The following is a 23,056-nucleotide window of genomic DNA, read 5'->3' as shown; positions in this document are numbered from 1 at the left end:
ATTGTACAAAACTTTTAATTTTCCTATACTCAAATTGTAGGTGTGAGTAGGTCACACTGTCCTGTATCTGTAACACATTTCCTCACAATTGAGAATGCAAGCTTTTAATCACAGTATCAATCAGAGAAATGCTAGTAAGAGGCTTATTTATTAATTTGAGGTGAGCGGTTATTACTAAGAAAATGTTACAGTAGCAGTCCACTAATAATGGTTGGCAGAGCTAAGCTGAATTTACCACTTCACCAACTAGATAAACAAAATAAAAATGTTTAAACAATAGTCAGGGCTGTCCCATTTCACCACAAGTGTTTTGCATTGGCAATCGAACCCCTTGCAGAATACAACCGATCCTGGTCCCTCCTTAGTGGGACTCTTATTAAGGACACTCACCATAGAATATGTTTTTGTTGATGACGTCCTCATTTTTCTCACCAACCAAGAGACCTCCCTACCAGCTGTACATCAAATACTCCAGTATTACTCCGAAGCTTTGAATTATAAATCAAACGCCAATAAAACTGGAGCTCTGCTGTTGAATGTATATAGAGAGTTAAGGTGTGTACACACGGTGAGATCCTTGCTATGTTTGATTTTGACTATGCGATTTCCCTTGAACTCCCCCAGAGCCCAGATAGCACAGATTGTACAGATTTTGACTATATGTACTTGAGACTTTGTCTATGTACGATTTTGACTAAGTGCCAATTTTTACTATACTTTGTATGAGATTGTACGCTAGATAGTCAAGATTGACTTGCCTGCACAGTCTATCTAGCCTTATGATACTGACCCCACGGGAGCGCGCATCGGGATCGAATCTGCATCTCAAGCTGCCTAACACCTTGAGATGTGCACTAACTTTTCATAAGATTTTGACTATATAGTGAGAATCTTTCAGATTTATCTCACCGTGTGTACACACCTTTAGATTTGGATGGGTTATTTTGTTTCTGTGCAGGGTAAATACTGGCTGCTTTATTTTTACACTGCAATTTAGATTGCAGATTGAACACACCCCACTCAAATCTAACTCTCTCTGCACATGTTATATCTGCCTCACCTGCAGTGCACATGGTTTTGCCCAACTGCTAACAAAGTTCCTACTGCGATCAACTCAGAATTGCCCCCATAATTGGCAAACATTTTCTCTTCACTGTTTAGGTGTTTGTCTCTCTGCTACAGAGGAGAATTTGCTTGATGTTAATTATGGCCCATTGTTAAAACACTTGGCTGCCTTCACTAAGGATTGGCTGAACTACGTGGTCTCCTGGATGCATAGAATGGCGGCTGTCAAGATGAGACTTCTTCATTCTAAATTTATTTATATCTATCCCTAGAGACATTTTGGTCAGTAGCCAGTTAACCTACCAGTATATTTTTGGATTGTGGGAGAAAACCGTAATACCCGGAGGAAACCCATGCAAGTACAGGGAGAATATACAAACTCCACACAGTTAGGGCCAGGGTTGGAATCAAACCCATGACCTCAGTGTGAGGCATTAATGTTAATTACACCATCCGTACTGCCCTAAATGCATGAAACGTAGTTTAGAATTTAAACCTTTCATTCTCTGTACAGAAACGTTAGAAATGTTCCTATTCACACAAACTTAGAAGGGTAATTATTTTCTTTTCTATCTTCTCTTTGGGGTAGTGTAGAAACCAGAATAAAATAATAGTAAATGCAGACTAGTGGATTCACAGAAAGGGCGGCAGGGTTAGTGATATCATAACATGGGTGGTCTTCAGTTTGCCAGCGGCCGGGCTTCCAACAACCAGTATACCAGCGCCGGCATACCGACCCCCCTGGAGGGAGAATAGATAGCATGGCGCGCGTAGAGCGCCACCGTGCCCGCAGCGTGGTGAGCGCAGCGAGCCCGCAAGGGGCTCATTTGCGCTCGTCCAGCTGTCGGTATGCTGGCGGTCAGGATTCCGGCGCCGGTATGCTGGGCGCTGGGAGCCCGACCGCCAGAATAACATACTACACCCCATAACATGTTCCATAGACATGCTGTATGTGAACATTTTAATTTTGTGAACTAAATACTGTGCCGTCTTAAAGCCAAACTACCATCTACAGCGAATTGTCCTTTTTTCCTCCCTGGAGCCCATGGTTTCATGACTCAGTTTCAACTGAAAGCCCAGGCTTTGTGTAATGCAGATGGTTTATGTGCTGTAACCTTAAGTACCAAAGGCAAACTGCACTCCAGGACTTAATGCTTCTGATTGGTTCTCCAGCTCATAACATCCTTCTGCAGCCATTTTAAAGTGGTGAACGGAATGTTCAGCGCTGCAGGTGGTAACAGAGATTTAAGTATCTGATCTGTGCAATTTCTCAATTTATTGTAATCGAGTATGTAAAATGTAATTGGAGACTACATGGCATGCTCATTGATGTGATTATAGTACACCGTTATTACAGCACATGTAATAAATGTACATCTACAGTAAATGTCATAACTGCATCTTTAGTAACATAGAATATTAACGTTTCTAGAAATCTGGGCCTGTTTTATAGTGGCTGCAGCAGTTTACAATAAAAGGGTAGGACTTTTAGCTCTACTGCATGGGTCATGTATTAGGTTTTAGGAATCACATGTTTGTATTATGGTTCACATGGCCTTCTTATGTTAGAATGATTGAAACGATGAATTCAAGTGTGTGATTGTGTGAGTTTTACTTATATGCAACTTGGATCTCATCTCCAGTATGTCATGTTTATTTATATACCTTTCTCATTGTAGGGCTGTTTTGCTGAACACCTGACTCCTCATCATCCGTGTTTTATTTGTCTTTTTCCAGATCTCTGTTGTGATGCTTTGCAGACGCTTGGAGTTTGGCAGAAAGAGTGCAAAGGTATGTATGGAAGTGGTCACACAAACTGTACTATTTTATATGCAAACGCATATGTGAGAATATCAGTGGTTTTACTTCATACTTGCCTACTCTCCCGGAATGGCCGGGAGGCTCCCGAAAATCGGGTAACTCTCCCGGCCCCCCTGAAGAGCAGGCAAGTCTCCCGATTCTTCAAGTTGCCCCTGCCTGTCTGCCCACTTAGTGTGTAAAGTGGGTGGTCCGGGCAGTCCATGACCTGATTCTTGCTGAATCGCGTCATCATAGCCACGCCCCCTGCAGTATAATGCCGGTGAACGTGGCATTACAGAGCAAGGGCGTGGCTTAAAGGAGGAGCCTCTGTAACCCCGACCACATCATGCCTCCGACCCACCCCATCCTGCCTCCGGTCCTCCTCCTCCTCACGTCACAACCCTCCCCCGCCCCCCTGCTGAGCCGACCTGGCTGCTCTGTCCCGGAGAGAGCAGCCAGAATGTCGGCATGTATGTAATTTACTTTAGTGTCTGGTTTCTGTTGGCCATCTGTAGTTAAGGTCAATTTACAGCTGCAGTTTTCATCTAGACACATGTATGAATTATGACAAGTAAATGCTCCCACGATGACTGGTTGAAGTGGTTAAATCAGTGGTCACTTGCTGCTTTCATAGATTGAAATAAAGTTCCATTGGGAATAATTCAAGTAAATATTTTATACACATGTATTATTAATGATATATTTCCCAAACCATCTGAGTAGTTAAACTGACATTCTAGTTTTGTTGGTTTAATAATTTATTAATGGCTAGGTGCAGATGATGCAAGTGTTGCTATTTCTGTGATTATTTCATTGACAAAAACTATTTATAAAGTAACACATTTGTACCATTCTTGTTTTTTGGATACTGACCAAGCTGGTTATAAAATTGCCTTTTAGAGCTGTATCAGACAAGAATGAATGCTTTTATTTTGCATAAAGACTGTAGAGTGGTCAAGGTTATAGTGGTAACGGTAAAACTGATGGGAGAGTGCCTTGAATTACTAAGTTTAAGTAATGCAGTAGATGATGGTCACAGAATGCCTTTGTATCAACTCAGTGCTTGTTTGCCATTGCACTGTGTAGTGCTAGTTGGGAGTAGGAGCATTGCCTTGTCCTCTGACAGCAGGGGATAACATGGGTAACCTTTGATAGGACACTGAAGTCCATCCAGCATGGTTTTGTTGTAGGTGGTGTGCATGTTAAAGATGGAGGCACCTTTTTCCTTGTACCGCTCACATAGCCATTTTGGAATGACCATCTTTATCTTTATAGCAGGGGTCAGGGAACTTTTTTACCTTTTACCCCAAAATATATGTAGATACACGACATTACCCCCTTGATTTGAAAGGAAGGAAATCATATATTATTGTGCATATATACTGGTTATCACTGTTTACATGGCATTTCTGAGATACTGTGTGTGTGTGTGTGTGTGTATGTATGTATGTGTATATATATATATATATATATATATTAATAATAATAATTATTATTATTATTTCTTTTATATATTTTTTTTTTGCCAATTATTTGTTAGCAATAAATGGGTTAATTAACACTTTCTCCCCAAAACACCAGAATGAATGTAAGAAAGATGGATGAGGGGGGAAGGGGGCGGGGACGACTCACGACTTTTAGGGGACAGATGGTCACATCCTCACCTCAGTAATGTCAGTGGAAATTTCCCACTGTTATGTGGGCCACTGTCTGATCCTGTGGAACTCCGTCAGCAGTCAGCCACAGAACACTTCAAGTTCTGTGTGTGGGTTGGCGGGCCGCGGACGGGAGGACAGGACAGCGCAGGGCGGGCGGGCGTGAGGGAGTGCGGTGTGACGTCAGCACGTCACACAGTGGCCAGGAACACAGCACAGGGCAGCCAGGAGCACAGCGTAGGGCGGTCAGGAGGGAGTGCAGTGTGACATCAGCACGTCACATCACGAGACGGCCGGTGCTGGACGGGGCTGTGTCTCGGCAGTACGACCATCCATTAACCCCAGGAATTTCATTTTTACCCCATTTGGGGTACTTTACCCCTGTTCCCTGACCACTGCTTTGTAGTTTATTTGATTATCTGTTATTAATGCTTATAGGGAAAACCTAGGGGTTAGAAAAACCTTCTATTGTATATTGTGTTCACTTAGAAACTGTTTTACATCACACAAAGCTTCGGCTGTGAAAATGATATTTAAGGTGTTTCTGCAACTGTAGTACCGCATGTAGTGTGACCAGGAAACAGTTTCCAGTGGAGTGCTGGCGCAAGCTTCTGCTAGTAGTTCTAGTGGTTTAGATGTATAATATCGCCACATATCGTGCCATGGTCACTCTTCCCGCTTCACCTCTTAATGAACATCTCAGCTGCTGGAGAGGGGAAGTGAAAACTCCTCCCTCCAGCGATACCTGTCAGCTGCCACTGCATATTAGCCTTGCGCTGATGTGCTGAGCCTAACCCCCAACCCCCGGCCGGCTCACTGGGCATGAACGAGATCGCGTAAGTCTTGCAAGATCTCCTCTGCAGCCCGGAGCCAGTACCTGCCACAGCCAGGGACAGCGCTGTCCCTGCTGTGGAGATAGGGCTACGGACCCAATCGGTGGCTGCAGGTGCCGTAACGGTCAGCGCTTCTGACTGTTCCTACATTGCCATACATATCGGCTTGCTATCTAAAAAATAGCGTCGCCAGTAATGACAGGGGCGTATGAGCACACTTCTCCTTCATACATGTGGGAGAAGCAGCACATGACGGCGCTAATACCGCTTCTCCCCCATAACGATCTGTCATATATCTACCCCTGTGTGTGTTATAAAATATCTGACACCAAACTTCAGTGGGAATGTGATTAAAGTATATATTAGTGTGTGTTTAATTGAGGAGAACAGAATGTATGCCCCCAGAAACGGTCCTATTGCTGGGAAAAAACAATTTATAAATAATTGATTATTCTAAATTAGTATAGATTCATTTCTAATATATTGCACGTTGCCTATGTTTTTCTATGGCTTAAAAGGTGATGGTGATCCTTGCTGTAACCGTACAAGTGTCCTGTGCTACAAATTTTTTTTTTTTTTTGAATAGTGTTTTTATTCAACAAAATAATGTTACAGACATTTCAGTGTACGCTGGGAAACACAGTTGGCATTATACAATATACTGAACCATGTACCACCCCACAGTGTGCTTATACAATGGGCGTTCCCAATAGATACTGTTCCCGTTGCATTTTTCCCACAGAATACATAGTTACCGAAGTCCGTATACAAATTGTGATCCACATACTTAACATTTTAAATTTTCTCCCTGAACCATTATTGTAACTACCCCAACTAGCAGGCCAAATATAGCCCACAACCCCCTAACCCAAAACAAAACCCCCCAAAAAACAAACACAAACCCAGCAAACCTAAAACTACCCGATTGTGTGAGGTGAGGTACAATAGCAAAATAAATAACATAAAATAAAGTAAAGGAGGGAGAGAGGTCCGGCTCGGCACCTCTGGGCCCAGAAAACGCATCTCAGTTACGGCCAGTGCCCCCTAAATCCGAAGGGCAAGGGATGAGTATGCTGAAGTGATCCAAGGAGACCACATTTTCTCGTATTTGGTGAGTGCATTATTTTTCATATATACATAGCGGTCTTTCAATAGAGTATCATTTACCAAAACTTTATATGCAGATATCGTGGGAGAATGCGGAGCCATCCATGCCCGCGCAATACACACCTTAGCAAGGGTGCACATACTGCGGGCATACATGCCCTCCCACCGAGACCCAGAGTCAGGACCACCCACCCCCAAAATACAATATCTCGGAGTCAGCAAACCTCTCGAAATCCCCGTGTGTTCCAGAATTGACCCGACCCCAGCCCAGAACGCCTGCAGTAACGGACATTCCCATGCAAGGTGGCAGAAGGTTCCTCCAGCAGCCCCGCACTTAGGACAAACATCAACACTACCGACCCCAAATCTGGCCAGTCTACTTGGCGTCATATATGATCTGTGCAAAATAAAGAGCTGTATCTGTTGGAACCGTAATGATTTGGTGACCTGGCTCGAGTTACCCAGCGCAACCTCCCAGTCTTCCACATCTATGGGGCCCAAGTCACACTCCCAGCGCTCCCGGAGATTCGAGAGCGGGTCTGCATGAATTGTTTTAAGAAGGTACGAGTAGGTGAAGGAGGTCACCTTAACTCGACCCAGTGAATGTAGAAAGGTTTTTATGGGAAAGGGGAGGAGCGTCGGGGGAGAGTCTCCAAACTGTGCTTGCAAGGCGTGCCTGAGCTGTAAAAATCTGTAAAAGTAAGAGTTCGGGAGTCCAAACTCCTCCTTTAATTGCTGAAACGATTTCAATGAACCATCACTATACAGCTGGGACATTGAAGTTATCGAATACGGGGCCCACACCTCCCCACCCTCCAGAGACCCCAGTTCATGGAGCGACGCGGAGTGCCAAAGGGGAGTATCTGGGTCCACACCATCATACCCGAACAGACTCTTCAAAGCTAGCCAGATCTTCATGGCCTGAAAGACAATGGGAGGCGAGAATCTAGAAGGACTCCCCCCCCCCCCCCCAGGACCTGCGTCGGGGAGAGATCCGGGTAGTAACACCTAAGGAACGCCCAGTATAAGCCACCCTCGTCCCCTCCTCTGAGCCAAATACCGATATGGGACAACTGAGCCGCGTAGTAATACAGTTGGAAGTGAGGCAAGGCCAAGTCTCCATCAGCTTTTTGTCTGGTAAGGGTAGTTAATTTTATCCTAGGCCTTTTATTGGCCCAGATCAGGGACGCTATGATACTATTTAATTTCCTAAAGAAGGCTGGAAAGATGTACACAGGGGATTGCAAGAGAACATACAATAGTTTGGGCAACACTACCATTTTAATGAGGCTAACCCTACCCGTCATTGTCAGCGGGAGTTTACACCAAGCTCTCGACTTGCGTACAATCAGCTGTACAAGCGGGTCAAGATTCAAGGGTATAAAGTCCGAGGGGTCATTAGTAACTTGGATCCCAAGGTACTTAAACTGGTCTGTCCAGCATAGCGGCAGAGAGAGCCTCGGGACCTGGGGGGGAGAGCCCATAATGGGCATTATAAATTATTTGGACCAGTTTATGCGGAGACCAGAAAAACCACCAATTGTCTCTATGACCTGCAACACAGTAGGCATATCCACCACGTAATCATGGAGGAATAACAACAAGTCATCCGCGTAAAGGGCTATTTTGTCAGTGCATGTACCCGTATCAACTCCCCCAATGTCCGGGTGCGACCTAACCAAGCAAGCCAGGGGCTCGATGGCTATGGCAAACAAGGCAGGAGAAAGGGGGCAACCCTGTCTGGTGCCCCGTGTCAGAGGAAAGGAGGAGGAAATGTAGCCGTTGACCAAGACCCTGGCGCGTGGATTTTGATATAGCAATTTGATCCATTGTATAAAATTAAGGCCAAAGCCCATGCTTCTCATGACTCCCCACAGGTAAGGCCACTCGACGCTGTTGAATGCCTTAGCCGCATCCAATGAGACCACAACCGCGTCTGAGGGGAAGTCATGAGGGGCCTGCAAAATAGTGTACAGCCTGCGCAAATTAATGGACGTGGATTTCCCGGGCATGAAGCCGGATTGATCCGGATGTATTATAGATTCAATCACTAAGTTGAGCCGGAGCGCCAGAATTTTTGCCAGGATCTTGGCATCGGTAGGGATGAGAGAGATCAGCCTGTAGGACTCCAAAAGTTTGGGGTCCTTTCCGGGTTTTGGGAGCACTATAATGACGGCCTCTGACATTGAGGGAGGAAGGTGATTAGTGGTAAATATATCAGCATACATTTCATGCAGCTTGGGGCCAAAGAATTGTATGTACTATTTATACAGCTCCGTGGGAATACCGTCACTACCCGGGGACTTGCCACTGGGAGACCTCTCCACCGCCGCCGTCACCTCCTCCAGAGTCAAAGGCGCATCCAAAGCGTCCCTAGCCTCGGGGGGAAAGTTTAGAAAGGGGAATTTTCGTCAGGTACAGGTCTAAGTCCTCCATGGAGCATGTCAGCCGAGTATCATAAACCTCCCTAAAGTATGAGAGGAACATCTGTGCAATGTCAGGGGTGTTATCTACCGTGGAACCGTCCGGGCCAGACATCTGCACTATCGTAGTCCCAGGTCGGTCATAATGCACCAAATGGGCCAGTAAACTACTTGGTCTGTCCGCCTGCATATATATATTAGTAGCCCTAAACAAGAGGGAGCGTGCATTTTTGTCCGTAAGGTGAGCCAGCCAGGCCTCCTGAGCCAACAGCCAGTGAGCCTTCAGCGCAGAGGTCCCCTCGGTCAGATAGCGGGTCTCCAGATCCCTGCATTCAGACTCAAGCTGTCTCTCCGTCGCCCTACGTGCCACTTTGCAGGCAGCAATTTTGCCAATCAATGTACCGCGTAAATAAGCTTTAAATGTATCCCAAACTACCGGGGCCGGGGCCGTGCCCACATTATCCGCAAAAAACCCTTCCCAAATGGGCGCTAAATCCGGGCAGTCGCCCAGCTGGGTCAACCAAGACGGATGCAACCTCCAATATGACTGTCCCCTTTGGCACTCCCCATCCAGAGACAGCATCAGGGGCGAGTGATCAGACACCCCCCGTGCCTCGTAGTGGACATCTTTTATACTAGGTAAGAGCTCAGATGAGACCAGGGCCAGGTCGATTCTGGAGAAGGAGCCGTGCGTACTGGAGAAGCAGGAGTATTGCCGAAGCGTAGGATACCGAGTCCTCCAAGCATCCACCCACTGCATACTATCTAGAAAATCCGCAAACTTAGATTTGGATGAATTCAGGTCGCCCACCGCCCCTGAATCCCGAGGTGTCCTCCATCTGTCCAGAGAGACATCCAACACATTGTTGAAGTCCCCCAGACAGATGACAGGAGTGTGAGGGGAAGAAGCAATAAATGAGGCGGCCTTCTGCAGGACATCATATGAGAATGGGGGAGGAACATATACAGACAATAGGAAAAAATTACGAGAATACAATTTACATTCTAGAAACACGTATCTACTATACGGATCCGTATTTACCGTGATCAGTTCAAACTGTACAGTCCTCTTTATCATGACCGACACCCCTCGGGAAGAGGAGGAGTGCGAGGAATGATACGCCCAACCCACCCAAGGCCTGCGGAGCGACAACAGTCTATTAACCTCTAAATGAGTTTCGCTCAGGCAAATAATGTCCGGGCCATTTTTCTTAATCATTTTAAATACTAGGGATCGCTTTATTTTGTTATTAATGCCCCGGACATTCCACGCCAAGATTTTTAAGGGAGACATGTCGGCCAATGTACCAACTGGGACACATTACTCCCAGATACCAGAAGGCTAAGAGGAAGTACCATCATCAATGCTATCCGGGCATCTACCCTCCCGTATGGCGCTCCACTCTCATATCCATATCGTCCGCAGGCCCCGGTACCCAAGCCAAACCCCATGAAATAGCACAACATCACCTCACTGTCTGAAAAACAAATATATAGAAACCAAAAAACTAAAAAAAGGAACAAAAAAAACTGCTGAGAAACTTACAGCAACCCCACAACCACCCCCCACCCCGTATACCTCCCCGAACTGTGGCATACACATATCCCTAACAGAACTCTACCCCTGGAGATCCGAAAGCCTACGGCAACGCTATTCTAGGCGTACAGATCCAAAACAACCCCAACACAAAACCCTTATACGTATATAACTCTTCTCAGCAAAGTCCAGAACCACTAAACAAGAGGAAGCTCCCCGGACTTATACTTGCAGATTGTAGGCCCATGTAGGAGGAAGTCCTGGTGTCAGTCCGGAGCCAGTTGGCGGACACCTGGAGCATATCTGTCCAACCAGGCAGCCGCCTCCCTCGGAGAACTGAAGAACTTGGTTTCCCCATCCGCCACCACACGCAACCTGGAGGGGAACAGCATCGAGTATGGAAGATTCAGGTCACGAAGACGTCACTTAATGGGAAGAAACTGGGCCCGGTCTTTTTGAACGTCCGCTGCAAAGTCCGGAAATGCCGACACCCGGACTCCGTTCCGAAGCAGGGGATGGTGAATGTAATATCAGCAGCACACCAGTGTCCAGGACATCCAGCAATAATACAGAAGGGGGAAGGGGGGACCAGAGGGATCCAGTGGTATATATATGTATGTATGTATATATATATATATATATATATCTCTCCAAAAAGAACGGCACTCAGGGACTGATAGATATACAAACGTTGTATTGAAATCGAACGTACACGTTTTCGGGGACACAGCCCCTTCGTCAGGATCAAACAGACAGTGTCTGTTTGATCAGTGTCTGTCTATCAGTCCCTGAGTGCCGTTCTTTTTGGAGAGATATGAAGTGCTTTGAAATGGACACCGGGGCAATTGTTCTCTGAATGTGAGTGCCGACTGAATTGGAACTGTATATATATATATATATATATATATGTGTGTGTATATATATATATATATATATATATATATATATATATATAGTGTAGGATAGTCCAGAAGGCAGGGCAGCGGGGACCAGCTCAATTCATCCAGCCCAATATAATCTTCACACACAGCTCCATGCAGTGAGGAGGGACACTGAGAACTGCAGTCAAGATGGCCGCCAAGCACACATACTCTCCCTTCTTTTATCCAGCCCTCTCAATATCTGGCACCAGGGGAGCAGGATTGGGCCAGTGTGGTGCCCTGTGGGTGCAGGAGTGGGGTGCCGCTCACCTCAGATGTCGCAGGAGGCCGTGGTCGCCGCGGATGCGCGTTCGCGTGCCCGGCGGAGCTCCGGAAATTGAGGCCGGGGACTTGCTGGCGGCCTAGGCCCGAGTCGGGCGGCCGCTGGCGCGAGCCGGGAGCACTCACAAGGGTCCTCCAGCGATGCCCGCCGCCTCCCCAATGCCGCTAGCCAGGAGAGGAGCCGAGGGGAAGCCACAGAAAGAGCCCCAGGATATAGTCGGGATTAATATCCATGGAGCTCCTCGATCCTGCTGCCTAGTCTCTTGCCGCCGTGGCCACGCCCCCAAGTATGTATCCTGTGCTACAAATTTAACGATACAAAGGAGTAGTAACAAACAAAAAATAATACATATTGAGAATTAGATGCAAATACAAAAAAAATGCAAAAGTTCTACAGTATTCCTATGATGGCAAGGACAAATGTAAACAAGTAAAATACTACAGGGGAAGTCACTGTAATTTACTGCAGCTAATTGAGCCCCTTGGGGCTATCCAATTAGCCCCAAAAGTCGTCACTCCTCATTGAGACAGGCGGACATAAATTCCCTGATATCAGCCCCGTTTTTGCAGCTGCAATTGCGAAAACACATAGGTTTGTGAACTTATCACGGATCCTATGTGTTTTTGCTCGAAAATATACAATTTCTCCTGCAGGGTCCACAGGTTATCCACAGGATAATATTGGGATATGAGGTAGCGATAGTGAATTGGCACCAAACGATCAAAGCTTTCGGCTTCTCAGAATGCAACGGGCCCATCCCTATATCCCCGCCTCCTGGCTCAGGCAATTCAGATTTTCTTTGGTGCGGTAGGAGCCGGACCATGGTCAATGGTCTGCTGCTTTTTTTTTGAGCGATCTTTCAAAAAAGCGTTTTATACGTACCTTAGAAAGAGTCGCTCCAACAACTCCCCGCTAGGTCGCGACACCGCTTACCCACCTGTACAGTGCTGTTTCGGCGGGTACCTGTGTAGCATGTACTAGCAAGTCCAGCAGATGACTCCAGGCTGTGTCCGGAGCACAGGGAGAAGGCATCGGTTCCACTTAGTAGGGAAAATGCGAGACACAGCTGCACTGTTTCGGGATGGGAACTACCAAACAGTCACTGACGCGCCTGCCACCTCGGGTGCACCAGCGCTAGGCCTCAGGGATCATAGGCTCCAGTGGTAGTATGAGACTGCGATCCCTAGGGTTGATGTCAGCAGTGGGGAGTAAGAAGCTCCCTTGGTCGCCCCTCCCCCCGGTTCGTGACCAGTTTCCTCTGAGTTTCCCGCCATGAACGGAGTTCCCGCTTCTGTCTGAGACGCTGTGTATCTAAAAGGATCCAGTCGCAGCATAAGCAGCTGTATAACTGGTGCATCGGTGTTCACTTGGGCATCTGTGTTCACTGTAGGCTCACGGGGCGATTGTGTATACTAATAGCGTCTGGATCCACTCAACGTTCACTAACGTATTGATCGATCTTGGAAGCGGGGTGAAGTCTTCCTGTATCCAACTCTCCTGAGCCGCGTAATACAGCACTAAGGGGGTCATTCCGAGTTGATCGCTCGCTAGCAGTTTTTAGCAGCCGTGCAAACGCATTGTCGCCGCCCACTGGGGAGTGTATTTTTGCTTTGCAGAAGTGCGAACGCTTGTGCAGCAGAGCGCCTGCAAAAACTTTTTGTGCAAAACAAGACTAGCCCTGTAGTTACTCTTCATGTGCCTTGATTCTAACGACGGAGGGATGGCTTTTGACGTCACCCAGCCATGCCTGCGTTTTTTTCCGCCACGCCTGCGTTTTACCAAACACTCCCTGAAAACGGTCAGTTGCCAACCAGAAACGCCCACTTCATGACATTCTTCTTGCGATCGGCTGTGCGTTTGGAATCATCGCTAGAACCAGTGCAAAACCACAATGGACTTTGTACCCGTACGACGCTTACGCATGCGCAGAGTAGCCATTTTTTACACTGATCGCTGCGCAGCGAACAACGGCAGCTAACGATCAACTCGGAATGACCCCCTAAGTCTCTATCTACCTTTGGTACGAATAGTTGGATAAGTGCCTAATGCATTTGAGTCTGTAAACTATTGCTGCTGGTTTCTTTCGCTGTGCGACTGAATACATCTAAACTCCTATATAAGGTAATGCAGTAATATGTTTCTCCTATGTATTTGAAATGTATCTGTAGTTGATTATGTGCTCATATTGCTTATTATATTAATGTATAACCTGTGACTGATTGCTAGTGTGATTGCTGACTTTACTATTTTCTGTCAGTTTTCTATGTATTCTGATCCTCAATGCTGGTGCAAAGCAGGGAGGGATCGGATTGTATGTCCTATATCAGGGATAGGGTACCCTATTAACCATTACATGCAATATTCCACCTGGGGGTTATCACATCCAGTACAGGAATTGGCAGCCTCTCAACAGAAACAGGCTGAAAGGCTGATGGTAAGTAAATTACTTAAACATGAAACGACATCTTCACAGTCTACACATGTTTCAGATGAGGACTCTTCGGAAGATGAGGACTCATTGCACTCCGAGTCTGCATACAGAGATGAGGAGGAAGGCCTCAGCTCAGTGGACATTCCTGCGCTAATTACTGCTATAAAAGCCATTTTATCCTTAGAAGAGGCAACAGAGCCTTTGTTAAAATCTAAGGCACCTGCACCTGTGTTTAAACATCCCTAAATAGTTAGGACTGAGGGGGTAATTCAGACCTGTTCGTAGCAGCAAATTTGTTAGCAGTTGGGCAAAACCATGTGCACTGCAGGTGTGGCAGATATAACATCTTCAGAGAGAGTTAGATTTGGGTGGGTTATTTTGTTTCTGTGCAGAGTAAATACTGCCTGCTTTATTTTTACACTGCAATTTAGATTTCAGTTTGAACACACCCCACCCAAATCTAACTCTCTCTGCACATGTTATAGCTGACCCCCCAGCAGTGCACATGGGCCCTCATTCCGAGTTGTTCGCTCGCTAGCTGCTTTTAGCAGCATTGCACACGCTAAGCCGCCGCCCTCTGGGAGTGTATCTTAGCATAGCAGAATTGCGAACGAAAGATTAGCAGAATTGCGAATACAAATTTCTTACCAGTTTCTGAGTAGCTCGAGACTTACTCAGCCATTGCGATCAGTTCAGTCAGTTTCGTTCCTGGTTTGACGTCACCAACACACCCAGCGTTCGCCCAGACACTCCCCCGTTTCTTAAGACACTCCCGCGTTTTTCCCAGAAACGCCAGCGTTTTTTCGCACACTCCCAGAAAACGGCCAGTTTCCGCCCAGAAACACCCACTTCCTGTCAATCACAGTACGATCACCAGAACGATGAAAAATCCTCCTTTATGCTTTGAGTAAAATACCTAACTTTTGTGTAAAATAACTAAGCGCATGCGCTCTGCGAACCTTGCGCATGCGCAGTAAGTGACTAATCGCAATATAGCGAAAATCGGCAACGAGCGAACAACTCGGAATGACCCCCATGGTTCTGCCCAACTGCTAACAAATTTGCTGCTACGATCAGGTCTGAATTACCCCCTGAGTTTCCTGGGTCAGAACAACTGACGGAAATTATGCAAGAGGCTTGGGTTGCACCCAGTAAGAAATTCAGAATTCCAGGGAAATGGAATTCCCATTATCATCTTCCTGCTGGGGACTGTTTAAAAGGGGAGGTGGCTCCCAAAGTAGATACACGTTATCCGATTGGTGCGAAAATCTACATTACCTCTGCCTTCAACATCATTAAATGATGTCACGGATAGGAACATAGATGGTTTTCTTAAAACCATTTTCTCCTGGTCTGGGGCAACCTCAAAGTGCTGAATAGGTACATTTGGGTGCCTTGGTTTCATATGGAGACTTTACGTCCCATTATTTTGGCAATGGAGCTGAAGGATTTTATGGTATCCCTGGATATCCAGGATGCTTACCTTCTGGTTCCTATAGCACTGTCCCATCAGCGCTATCTCAGGTTTGCTATCCTCCAGCAACATTTTCAGTTTCAGGCCCTACCATTTGGACTGGTCACAGCTCCCAGAGTGTTCACCAAAATTATGGTGGTAATGGCATCTTTTTTTTTTTTTTAACAAATTTTATTGACTGTTGGTGCAACAATAGTACAAAATGGTATATCATGCATTACATAGTCATTGTAACTTAAACCTTTAACAATAGCATTGATAGTTATATTTCATGTGAGCCCGAGGCATTAATAACGTGAGCAACAGTAGGGTGGGGATACATCAATATCGAAATTTTTCGATGACAAGTTGATGAGTGGAGACGACATAGGGCTTTGTACTCAGAAGGGTGCTACGGAGTCTAGGGTCTCTAATAAGTACCACTTAGTGTCTTTGAAACATTTTCGTAGGGCTTCCTTTGTAACCTGAGGGAGGGTTCGGGCATAGGGCAGCCAAATCTGGAAATATTTTCCGGTCAGTTTATCTTTCTGTAAGGCTGTGTTGGTCCAGTCTAAATGGAATAGGTGAGAGATCCTGGGATGTAATAGTGAGATAGGAATAGGGTCTGTGGAGATCCATTGTGAGAGGATCGTCTTTTTGGTGGCGGCCGCCAGTTTAATTAATAAAATACGTTGTCCCTTGGACAAACTCGTGGTGGGTGATTTTGGGAATATGCCCCAGAATGCCCATGTCTTTGTGATGGTAAATTGTATCTGCAGGTCAGTCATGATATATGATTGGAGTGCTTGCCAAAGTGTATATACCTTGGGGCATAACCACAAACAGTGTACAAGGTCTGCTTCTGTGGCATTACACTTGAAGCAGTGAGATGAGGGAGCTGCTCCGATAAGATATCGTAGCTTGGGGGTGACATATGCTCTGTGTAGGATTTTTTGGTGCATTTCTGAGTACGATACTGATCCCAGTGTTTTATCTAAGAAAACATTAGCCTCTAGGATCAGTTTCATGGTGAGATCTGGGAATTCCAGTTTCCACTTCAGGAGTCCCACTGAGCCGGACTCCACATTTAGTAAAATGCGTGAGTGTGTATATATAAGTGCCGTGGAGAAGTTATTGTTTGGGGTGAGTCGTAGAGTTTTATCTAGAGTATGGTAGATGTCTTGTGTAGACAAAAGAGATGTGACCTTTTGTACATAGCTGGATGCTTGAAGAAAGGGAAAAAATGGGATTTGTAATGATGGAAAGTGTGTCATGATTTGAGAGTGTGTGAGTAAAGCTAGAGTTTCGGGATGTAGAAAATGGTTTATGTATTTTAGGCCGCCATCATACCAAGTCTGAAAAATGGGAGATGAGGTGTGGGGTGTGAAGTCCGGATTACCCCACAGAGGTAGGAATGGTAATGGCATCTTATCTCCGTCAGCAGGTGATAAGGATTTTTCCATACCTCGGCGAGTTATAAACCCTGGCACAATCTCAGGAATTGCTTCAGTGTCATCTGCGACAGACAATAGCTTGTTTGCAGAGACAAGGTTGGCTCATAAATTGGGCAAAGTCATCCCTGGTTCCGTCACAACGGATGAATCACTTGGGGGCTGTGTTGGATTCGAGTCTTCAGAGAGTAATTTTACCTCTGACCAAAATACACTGCTCAAAAAATAAAGGGAACACTTAAACAACACAATGTAACAAGTCAATCACACTTCTGTGAAATCAAACTGTCCACTTAGGTAGCAACACTGATTGACAATCAATTTCACATGCTGTTGTGCAAATGGAATAGACAACAGGTGGAAATTATAGGCAATTAGCAAGACACCCCCAATATAGGAGTTGTTCTGCAGGTGGTGACCACAGACCACTTCTCAGCTCCTATGCTTTCTGGCTGATGTTTTGGTTGCTTTTGAAAGCTGGCGGTGCTTTCACTCTAGTGGTAGCATGAGACGGAGTCTACAACCCACACAAGTGGCTCAGGTAGTGCAGCTCATCCAGGATGGCACATCAATGCGAGCTGTGGTAAGAAGGTTTGCTGTGTCTGTCAGCGTAGTGTCCAGAGCATGGAGGCGCTACGAGGAGACAGGCCAGTACATCAGGAGACGTGGAGGAGGCCGTAGGAGGGCAACAACCCAGCAGCAGGACCGCTACCTCCGCCTTTGTGTAAGGAGGAACAGGAGGAGCACTGCCAGAGCCCTGAAAAATGACCTTCAGCAAGCCACAAATGTGCATGTGTCTACTCAAACGATCAGAAACAGACTCCATGAGGGTGGTATGAGGGCCTGACGTCCACAGGTGGGGGTTGTGCTTACAGCCCAACACTGGCCAGGACGTTTGGCATTTGCCAGAGAACACCAAGATTGGCAAATTCGCCACTGGCGCCCTGTGCTCTTCACAGATGAAAGCAGGTTCTCACTGAGCACATGTGAGACGTGACAGAGTCTGGAGACGCCAAGGAGAACGTTCTGCTGCCTGCAACATCTTCCAGCATGACTGGTTTGGCAGTGGGTCAGTAATGGTGTGGGGTGGCATTTCTTTGGGGGGCCGCACAGCCCTCCATGTGCTCGCCAGAGGACTGCCATTAGGTACTGACTGCCATTAGGTACTGAGATGAGATCCTCAGACCCCTTGTGAGACCATATGCTGGTGCGGTTGGCCCTGGGTTCCTCCTAATGCAAGACAATGCTAGACCTCATGTGGCTGGAGTGTGTCAGCAGTTCCTGCAAGACGAAGGCATTGATGCTATGGACTGGCCCGCCCGTTCCCCAGACCTGAATCCAATTGAGCACATCTGGGACATCATGTCTCGCTCCATCCACCAACGCCACGTTGCACCACAGACTGTCCAGGAGTTGGCGGATGCTTTAGTCCAGGTCTGGGAGGAGATCTCTCAGGAGACCATCCGCCACCTCATCAGGAGCATACCCAGGTGTTGTAGGGAGGTCATAAAGGCACGTGGAGGCCACACACACTACTGAGCCTCATTTTGACTTGTTTTAAGGACATTACATCAAAGTTGGATCAGCCTGTAGTGTGTTTTTCCACTTTCATTTTGAGTGTGACTCCAAATCCAGACCTCCATGGGTTAATAAATTTGATTTCCATTGATAATTTTTGTGTGATTTTGTTGTCCGCACATTCAACTATGTAAAGAACAAAGTATTTAATAAGAATATTTCATTCATTCAGATCTAGGATGTGTTGTTTAAGTGTTCCCTTTATTTTTTTGAGCAGTGTATACAAATTCAGTCAAGGATTCAAGAGCTGCTACAGAGTCAAAAGGTATCCATTCATGCAGCAATGCGTGTGATGGGGTTGATGGTGTCGACATTCGACATGGTGGAGTATGCTCCGTTCCACTCAAGGCCTCTGCAACGTCTGATCCTTTTCAAATGGAATGGTTTTCATCAGACAATAAAAACGCAGACTATGGTCCTTACACTGAAAGTGAGGAGGTCATTAGCCTGATGGCTACAGACATCCCATCTGGACAAAGGGTGACCCTCTTGGCTATCAGATTGGGAAATTCTGACAACAGATGCCAGCCTTCAGGGCTGGGGAGCGGTGTCAGGAAGGAGTTGCTTCCAGGGGCAGTGGACCAAGGAAGGAAGTTGCCTGACAATAAATATATTGGAACTTCGGGCCTTATATATGGCACTTATTCAGGCAAAGGACATCCTTTGGGGGAAACCAGTCCAAATCTGCTCGGACCATGCAATGTCAGTAGCATACCTCAACCATCAGGAAAGAACTCGCAGCCAAAACGCAATGAAGGAGGTAAGTCGCATGTTAAAGTGGGCAGAGCTTCATCATCCAGCCTTGTCCGCAGTGTTCATTCCGGGAGTCCTAAACTGTGAAGCGGATTTTTTCATTTGACATGCCATTCATGCAAACGAATGCGCTTTACAACCTGAGGTCTTCCAAATTCTGGTAGACAAGTGGGGGTTACCGGAGATAGATCTCATGGCGTCCCGTCAGAACAACAAAGTTCCTGCATACTGGTCAAGAACAAAGGATCTTAAAGCGATCTTTGTGGATGCCCTGTCAGTGAGATGGGACTTTCGTCTGGCCTATGTGTTTCCACCAATCGCCCTGTTACCCAGAGTGATGCGAAAGGCAAAACAAGGAAGGGGCGCCGTGATACTAATAGCTCCTAGTTCTTTCACAGTTTCCAGAATCCTAGCATTCCTTCAGTTAGAAATGGACAGAGGTCTAAGGGTGACTTCCTTGAGAGTGGCAGTGTCAGCATTGACTGTATGGATTCTAAAAGAAAATTGCTAACTTGCAGGATGTGTGCACTTTTTTCCAGGGAATGCTGCACATTAAACCTCCTTTTGTTCCTCCTACAATGCCTTAGGACTTAAGTTTAGTTCTAAAGGCTCTTCAAGTTGCCCCATGTGAACCACTAAATTGAGTGGATCTTAAATGGTTGACAGCTAGAGTTCTTTATCTACTGGCTATAGCTTCAGCTAGAAGAGTTTCAGATTTAGGGGCATTGTTATGTCGCCCTCTTTTTTTCTGATTTTTTTTAAAATCCAGATAGAGCGGTTCTCAGAACCAAATCTGGGTATCTTCCTAAGGTGGTGTCTAAATTCCACCTTAAAGAAGAAATTGTAGTCCCGGTCTTCCAAGGGCCGGACCTTTCTGCGGGAGATGTATCGTTAGACGTAGTCCGTGCTTTAAAGATCTACGTGGATCGTACCAGTGCTATAAGAAAAACAGACACTCTCTTCATTCACTACGGATTTCACAAGAGAGGATGGCCTGCCTACAAGCAGACACTGGTGTGGTGGCTTGGGAAGACCATTTCAGAAGCATATTCTCAAGCTGATCTCCCTGTTCCGGCTAATGTCTCTGCTCATTATACTCATAAGGTAGGTCTGTCATGAGAAGCACAACGTGGTGCTTCAGGAAAACGGATATGTAAGGCAGTCACATGGTCTTCCATTAACACATTCTGATACCTTTGCCTCTCAGGATGCTGAATTCGGGCGAAGGATTCTCCTGTCCATTCAGGAGCGTCCCCACCACTAAATTGCTTTGCTTTCCTGTGTATAACCTGTGGACTCTGCAGGAGAAATAATCGTTATGGTAGACTTACCGTTGATAACTCTCCTAAGTCCACAAGGATTTCACCCTGATGCACCTGATTTGAGGATGCTTTCACTCACTAACCTCTTCCTTCTTGTACGGAAGGGTGTGCATGTGTGTTCTTCTCGTCTGATTAGGGCTCTCTATGATGCTCCTGCCTTGAGCTTTGGAAAACAACTGAATTGCCTGAGCCAGGAGGTGGGGATATAGGGATGGGCTTTTGCATTCTGGGAAGCCGAAAGCTTTAATCGTTTGGTACCAATCCGCTGTCGCTACCTCATATCCCAATGTTATCCTGTGGACTTAAGAGAAATAGAGTTAACAACGGTAAGTCTATCATAACGATTATTTACAGGGTAAAAAATTGAGGTTAATTAAGTTGTGCGCTAACTTTTTTTTTTTTTTATGGATCGGGAGTATTTCACGCCCGAACATTGTTTGGGTGGCTGATTGAATAATACAAGTAAAACATGCAGGCAAAAAAGAATGATAGTATAGAAAAGGAAAGGAAGGGGTATGGAAGGGCAGATAAAGGAGAAATAATAAAGAGGGTGGGGGGGAAATTGCCCGGGGACAAAAAACACAGTGCATAAAAGGGAGATATATGATGGAGTACTAACCAGTCGCAAAGGTATTCATCGAGTCAGGTTCATAGAGGTTGAGTGTAATTAAAACAAAGGATCCAAAAAATTCCTATGAGCTGCAACAATAAATGGAGGCTGACTTAGGGCAAACCAAGGGCACCATATTTGAATAGATCTCTGATTTATTATGGAGATAAGCTGTTATCTTTTCCAAAGCAGCTACTGATGAGTCCACTCACGGGACCTGTCAGCTCACTCACGCCAGGCATTTCCTGCAATGTGGCGTATTGAGGCAAGATGTATGAGGACACATCTGTATATGCTAATTTTAATAACAATTTCTCTGACGTCCTAGTGGATGCTGGGGTCTCCGTAAGGACCATGGGGAATAGACGGGCTCCGCAGGAGACTGGGCACTCTATAAGAAAGATTTAGTACTATCTGGTGTGCACTGGCTCTTCCCTCTATGCCCCTCCTCCAGACCTCAGTTAGATTTCTGTGCCCGGCCGAGCTGGATGCACACTAGGGGCTCTCCTGAGCTCCTAGAAAGAAAGTATATGTTAGGTTTTTTATTTTACAGTGAGACCTGCTGGCAACAGGCTCACTGCAACGAGGGACTAAGGGGAGAAGAAGCGAACCTACCTGCTTGCAGCTAACTTGGGCTTCTTAGGCTACTGGACACCATTAGCTCCAGAGGGATCGACCGCAGGACCCGCCCTTGGTGTTCGTTCCCGGAGCCGCGCCGCCGTCCCCCTTACAGAGCCAGAAGCAAGAAGATGGTTCGGAAAATCGGCGGCAGAAGACTTCAGTCTTCACCAAGGTAGCGCACAGCACTGCAGCTGTGCGCCATTGCTCCTCATACACACTTCACACTCCGGTCACTGAGGGTGCAGGGCGCTGGGGGGGGGGCGCCCTGAGCAGCAATAAAAACACCTTGGCTGGCAAAATAACCACAATATATAGCCCCAGAGGCTATATATGTGGTAATTACCCCTGCCAGAATACAGAAAAAAGCGGGAGAAAAGTCAGCCGAAAAAGGGGCGGAGCCATCTCCCTCAGCACACTGGCACCATTTCTCCCTCACAGTTCCGCTGGAAGGAAGCTCCCTGACTCTCCCCTGCAGTCTACACTACAGAAAGGGTAAAAAAGAGAGGGGGGGCACTAAATTTAGGCGCAGTATAACTTATAGCAGCTATAAGGGGACATAATTCAGTTAGTCCCTGCATTATATAGCGCTCTGGTGTGTGCTGGCATACTCTCTCTCTGTCTCCCCAAAGGGCTTTTGTGGGGTCCTGTCTCCTTTAAGAGCATTCCCTGTGTGTGTGCGGTGTGTCGGTACGGCTGTGTCGACATGTTTGATGAGGAGGCTTATGTGGAGGCGGAGCAGATGCCTATAAATGTGATGTCACCCCCTGCGGGGCAGACACCTGAGTGGATGGATTTATGGAAGGAATTACGTGCACTCCTTACATAAATAATTTGACGACATGCCAAATGCGGGACAGCCGGCTTCTCAGCTCGTGCCTGCCCAGACACTTCAAAGGCCATCAGGGGCTCTGAAACGCCCACTACCTCAGATGGCAGACACAGATGTCGACACGGATACTGATACCAGTGTCGACGACGATGAGTCAAATTTACTGTCCACTAGGGCCATTCGTTGCATGATTGAGGCAATGAAAGAGGTATTACACATTTCTGATATAAACCCAGGTACCTCAAAAAAGGGTATTATGTTTGGGGAGAAAAAACTACCAATAGTTTTTCCCCCATCTGAAGAATTAAATGAAGTGTGTGAAGAAGCGTGGGCTTTCCCCGATAAAAAATTGGTGATTTCAAAAAAATTACTAATGGCGTTCCCT

At 46.4% G+C, this 23,056-nt stretch overlaps 1 protein-coding gene across 4 annotated transcripts in view; it reads left to right on the top strand.

The window, feature by feature from the left end:
* LDLRAD4 (low density lipoprotein receptor class A domain containing 4) overlaps nt 1-23,056 on the top strand; it is a 969,790-nt gene that overhangs the window by 224,601 nt on the left and 722,133 nt on the right. For all 4 annotated transcript variants that reach the window (XM_063923409.1, XM_063923410.1, XM_063923407.1 and 1 more), the window contains one exon: nt 2,803-2,856. The gene's annotated coding sequence lies outside the window, so the exon portion shown is untranslated. The remainder of the gene's footprint in view (nt 1-2,802; nt 2,857-23,056) is intronic.

This window comes from Pseudophryne corroboree, chromosome 5 (assembly GCF_028390025.1).
Source record: "Pseudophryne corroboree isolate aPseCor3 chromosome 5, aPseCor3.hap2, whole genome shotgun sequence".
NCBI classification, from domain to species: Eukaryota; Metazoa; Chordata; class Amphibia; order Anura; family Myobatrachidae; genus Pseudophryne; species Pseudophryne corroboree.
This window is presented reverse-complemented; position numbering and strand designations above follow the sequence as displayed.